The sequence below is a fragment of the Nyctereutes procyonoides genome, unplaced genomic scaffold (genome assembly GCF_905146905.1).
Source record: "Nyctereutes procyonoides isolate TBG_1078 unplaced genomic scaffold, NYPRO_anot_genome, whole genome shotgun sequence".
In the NCBI taxonomy this organism is placed as follows: Eukaryota; Metazoa; Chordata; class Mammalia; order Carnivora; family Canidae; genus Nyctereutes; species Nyctereutes procyonoides.
The window spans coordinates 7,686,971-7,692,970 of record NW_026575126.1 but is presented as its reverse complement, the minus strand read 5'-3'; positions in this window follow the sequence as shown (position 1 = coordinate 7,692,970).

Genomic DNA, 6,000 nt, shown 5'->3' with positions numbered 1-6,000 from the left:
TCTTCTAATTTTATAGGACGGGATTAAAGCAAGGTGACCAGGTGTTGGACCTCAACTTCCCTGGAAAGATGTGGTGCATGTATACCTCACCACCTTCTTCCTCCTCCTCCTCTTCTTCTTTTTCTTCTTCTTTTTCTTCTTCTTCTTCTTCTTCTTCTTCTTCTTCTTCTTCTTCTTCTTCTTCTTCTTCATAGAAAAAAAGTCTGCATTTTAGTCTGCATTTTGTGACAATCTGGTCACACCCCCAGAGCTTCAAGCCAGCTGCCTTAGATAGCACTCTCATATTTTTAATGGCATATTTCATCTAGTCTAGGACTATTCTGATGTCTGACACACATAAAGAGAACAAAGTAAATTATTTTTTGACCCAGAAGGAAGTTACTTAGGGCAGGGGATGAATGTGAAGCTATAAAACAGTAAGACATTTTTTACAGTTCCAGGGTCACTAACCTGTTTTTAGGATCTAATGGAATCTATAGAAATCACCCCAGAAAAGTGCACATGCATGCTAGTTTTGCATGACATTTCAAAGGTAAAAACCTAGTAGGAAGTTTATGGTATATAAGTGGCCAGTACCGACCTCCTCAGATAAAGCTTATGCAACTGCCAGCTCTCAAACATTTGATTTAATGAGGCCAATGATAGTGGTGAAATTAATTTTTAAAATTAATTCAAACACACACATATACTTTAAAAATCATTATATTTAGAAATGGTTATAGCTAAATAATGTAAAAAATAGTTTAAGAAAAACGATTATAGCTAAATAGTTTTCTCAGAGCCTTCTTACCAAGAACCAGTTTCTAGCTGTTTCAGATTTCACCTTTCCTTCCTTCCCATGTTTACTCTGGTAGAGGAGCGATGGAGAACAAATGTCCAATATATGGACAAGAGAATTTTAGGTGGTCAGCTCCTGAGTAATGAACATGGACTGTTTGCCTTGATATAGGGAAGAGATGGAAGATTAAGAGGTGGTTTTGCCCGTATCTTCCCACCAACTCTGGCCTCATCTCTGAACCAAACTCCTCTCTATCCAAGTTCAAGGAAAGGAGTAAGAGCCCCTTCCTTCACAGGGGCCAATAAAAATGGCCCCAGTCCTGAAAAGCACTGGCCCTTTGTAAAGTTTCTACATTGAATTTCAGGGGCTCACCTGTTCTGTTCCATTCAGTAGCTGCCCTCCTCTGTCCATACCCCTTGGCTCTTCATTCAGGTTTCTCCTTGGACTTTGGGCCTGATCTCAAGATCAAAATCACGCTTTCCTGCTTACTTTCTGACTTGGTTGGTTTACTCTTAGATTTTGTCCCCTTAAGACAGTTGTTAGCATTTCCTTGAGTGAGCTCCCTTTTTTGGTATCCAGCTGCCCAACTAATCTCCACTTCCCAGACTCTGAACCCCAGAGAGAAGGTTGGAGAGTGGTTCTGATCTTGTGCTTCTTAAAACTGTTTGCTATCTCTGGGTATAGGCAAAGGAAGAAAAGGAGAGACTGCATTAAGATGGGGTGTGAGGTAGAGGGGAAGGGGTGGGTACTTGGTTTGGCAGATGTACAAAAAGTCCTCAACTTGAAACTTCTGGTTTCTATAATCCAATCACACAGATAGGTTAGGAAGAGGACATTAAAAAAAAAGTTATTTATTTTTTGAGAGAGGAGTGGGTTAGGGGGAGAGGGCAAGGGATAGGGATAGAGAGAATCTCAAGCCGACTCCCTGCTGAGTGAGGAGCCCAATGCCAGCTTGACCCCAGGACCCCGAGATCATGACCTGAGCTGAAATCAAGAGTCAGATGCTTAACTGACTGAGCCACCCAGATGCCCCAAGAGGGCATCCTTTTTTTTTTTTTTTTTTTTTTTTTTTTTTACAATTTTAGGCTTCTGTACCATTTCAGATCATGGTGTGTAGTGTGCAGTGAAATAATTCTTTAATTATATCATAACGATCTTACGAATTGTGCCATTATATTGCTTTATGCATGTATTAAACTGTCCATTTATTCAATGAAAACATTTAATATGCAACCCTGATTTGCTATTTCTTATTTTTATAATAGTCAGAACCTCAAGGGAAAAAAATAATTTTAAAACAGAATAGATATCCCAGACCCCTATCTATTTCTGAGATATACCAGACTTCTAGTTCTGAGTAGCCCTGGGGAAAGGAAAGAGAAGATAAGGAAGGGGAAAGAAAAATGGGAAAAAAGAAAAAAAAGAGAAAGTACAGGGCTTCCAGTTTAGGTGCAGAAGAGATTTAGTTTGCCTTTCCTCCTAATCCTTTTGTTATCCTCTTCATCTCCCATGAAAATGGAAATTCTCCCTTCCCTTGTGCTCACTAGCTCTCTAGTGCCTGATTGTGTACTGATGAATATATGCAAATTAAAATATGCAGAGGACACTTTGTGGCTTCCTTGAGAATATCCTAGAGGGTTTATTAGATGTTAAAATACAAAGTGCCAAAATTCCCTGATTCTGTGATTTTACATGGTAAGTCACCATAACGTTGGTCATAATAAATTCAAGTGAGTGAATTTTGGTGCATTTAAAAGCTCCTCCTCAAATATCCATAGCACATCAGTTAATAGCTCTACTGACATATCCCCACGGATCGTTTGGGTACTGAATTGGCCTCCATTCACTGATGACTTATCTGGTCAACCATTTGCATTAGGTGCACAAGAGAAATATGTGTGACTCTTTCAAAGGTCTGAATTTCTAGCCCAACCTCTACCTTTAACTAACTGTGTGATCTTCAGTAAGCCACTTAACCTTACTAAGCTCTGTTTCTGTCTCTGAAAATAAAGGCATTGAATTATGACAGCAGGAGAGATGTGTTTCGGCATCTAACTGCTTGTGATTCTGTGATTTTAATTATTGTCCACTACGATGCTGTTTATGCTATATGATACAAAAACTCGATCCTACAAATTTTGTTGTCTGAGTACACCCTACCAGCGTTTCTAAAGCAAATTAATATTTCTATCCATGCATACGACCGGAGCCCTTATTTTTCGGAATACATCAACAGCTTATTTTCACTTGGCATGTCAACACAGAGGTAATAGGAACTTGGTCTGAGGGACGATTGAAGATGTAAGTCTTGTGATTATTAAGGAATTTATGCAAATTTCTCAACGGAACACAGTCCCTTCCTAGATTGCCATGATGAGATTTTAAAAAGTCTGACGCCAGCTGTAGCCTACCTCTGAGATTATGATTACATGTTTAGACACATTTTATCATATCACAGTGGGAGCTGGTTGAAAGCACCAACCAACTGTGCTTTCTTACACTAGAATTTTCAGCCATGCAGTGATGACACAACCTGTTTTCTTTAGGACATGCATTTAGCTGATTAGGAAATAGAGAAATAAAGCTGAAGTCTGGCAAACAAGGAGCTCAGAAAGGTGATTAATAAGAAAGAGGAAATTATGCAGCAGGAACATATCTTTATGAATGTGTACTCCCCGTAGCTAATATCTGAGGCAAATATTTTGGATTTTGAATTGGCTCATAAATGCAGCTATCAACAGAGCGAGAGTAGCATAATTCTTAGAGAATGCATATATTGCTTAAAGAATAAACATAGCTCTTTCTTATCAAGTAGTGAAGCTTCGTTGATTATTGACAGCAAAACTGAGAAAACGGTAAGGGAAAATATTGAGAAGAAACCTTTCCAGCCCATGCCACTCTCGGTAAAGTGCATTTTACAGAAAAGAGAAGCACAAAAACCTGCTTTGAGGGCATGCAACGTCATCCTTCCAATATTTTCTTTGCTGGCATTCAATGTTCATGGTGAAGAACATAGCTGTTTACATCCAATGTACCTTTCCTTGGCTGTCTTCACCATTAGCAGACTTTGAGAAAAGATCCTATTTCCTTTACGAATACAAGACAAAAATTCCTGCACTAGGAATAGCTCTACCCCCTCAAATCTAGCAAATTGATGCAAGGCCTTTATTTTTTTTTTCTCATTTACTCTCCCCATAGCATATCACTGCATATATCACTGCTGGTGTATTAATAATATTTAATGATAATTATGTTAGCAACATTAATAAAGCATTTTAATTCTCTTTCCCAATTAAATCAATTCCCTTGTGTGAAGAAGAAATTATTAGTAATTCCACATTGACTCACAAAATTTTCCAATTATTTTAATGTTGAATTTTCAGACTTCCACAGAGATGTGGTAAATAAACAAGGCCTTTGCATGTGATAATTCAAATTCTTTCATTTCAGCTTCTCTATGTGGCACTGGTGGAGCAAGCGGGTGAGGTGTTTGAAGGGGATAAGGATTCGCGCCTTCATTTGCCAATTTCAACTAGAAGCTTCTTCAGTAACATACAAGGGGGGCTGGGATTGTATTTTTTTATTTTTTTATTTTTTTTAAATTTTTAAAATTTATTTTTATTTTTTTTTTTTGTATTTTTTTCTTTGAGTTCTTTTCTAACATTTAGTGAATCATTTTCCCCTTTTACTGTTTTCCTTTGTCTTAATATGTAACACAGTCCTTGGTGTTCATAAGGAGACTGCTTATTAAATAAAGCCCTAAATCTAGTTGGGTTAATGCAGTCGATGTTTCCTTCTGACTCATGGCACAGTCCAATGCAGATCATGTGGCAATCTTGTATGGCTTTTATCCCAGCTCTGTCTTGGGGACCACATTTTTTCCAATTTGCAAGTCAGGAATCTCATAATCCTTTGCTTTTAGCCTATTGGCTGGAAGAGAGAGAAAGAGAGAAAGAGGGTGTGTGTGTGCATGTGTGTGTGGAGAAGACATATTGTCTTATCTGCCTCAGATTAGAAGTATGCAGATGTCCTTTAATTTTCTGCCAGCAGGAATTAGTCACATGAGTCCACGTAGTTATACGAGGGCAGAAAAATACAGTGAATCACAATGTTATTTTGTGAGGACCAGCACCCTCAGTCATATCTTTAAAAAAATATACAATTATCTCTGTTGGGAAGAGGGAAAAGCAAAATTCAAGCTGTGGCTAAACAAAACAAAGAAATTGTCTTTTCTCCCAAGAGTATAGAGGGCTTCTTGGGTTCATAAAATTTAGACACTCAATAATATCAATAACTCTGACATTACTAGTGCTGGGTATTTCCACTTTGGAAAACACTTTTTACAATACTGTACGGTCAGAAACATTTACAGTTGTTGGATCCACGAATGCATGTCAATTCAATTCAAGCCTTTAATGGCCTTGCAGCCCATCACTGGCTGGCCGATGAGGCCACTGGTAAATATAACTTTGGCTACAAACTCCTTTGCCACAATTTATAAAGATCATCAGGCAACAAATGAGCAGAGTTGCCCTTTTTCTTCTTTGGCTCTGCCCAGCCAACTAGTGAATATGGAACTGCTCTGGATCTGTTCTCTAAGGAGAAGAAAAAGACATTAGTTGTGGCCTTCATTCTTTTTTTTATTTTTTCTTAAATATTTAACTTTTCTGATATGGAGTAGGGCAAATTCTAATGACTTTAGATATAAACCCCAACACCTTTGAAATATTTTGTCACTGAGATTTATCCCTCACTCATGGGATCCAGGGCAGGTTTTACTGGTCAGGCAGGCTCTTTTGCAAGTTATGTTACATCGACTAAGGCTCCTTCCATCTTGAGGCTCCCCAGCTCTCTGTTTCTGTCTCTCAGGTCACACTGGAAGGTCTTCTCCATTCAAGTTAGCTGGGAGGAGACTGCAGGGCAGACCTTACTTGGAAGCTTTTTATGGTAGTTTTTTTTTTTTTCTTTTATAGGCCTGGATGTTTTACACATGATTTCCACCAATATTCCACATATTAAAACTAGGTCCTATGACCTATGACCAAAGGCAACTGGGAATTTTTTTTTTAATTTCATATATTTTGAGAGAGAGAGAGAGAGAGAGAGAGAGAGAGACAATGAGCGGGCAGGAAAGGGAGAAGCAGGCTCCCCTCTGAGCAGAGACCCCAATGCAGGGCTCCATCCTAGGACCCTGGGATCATGACCTGAGCTGAAGGCAGACG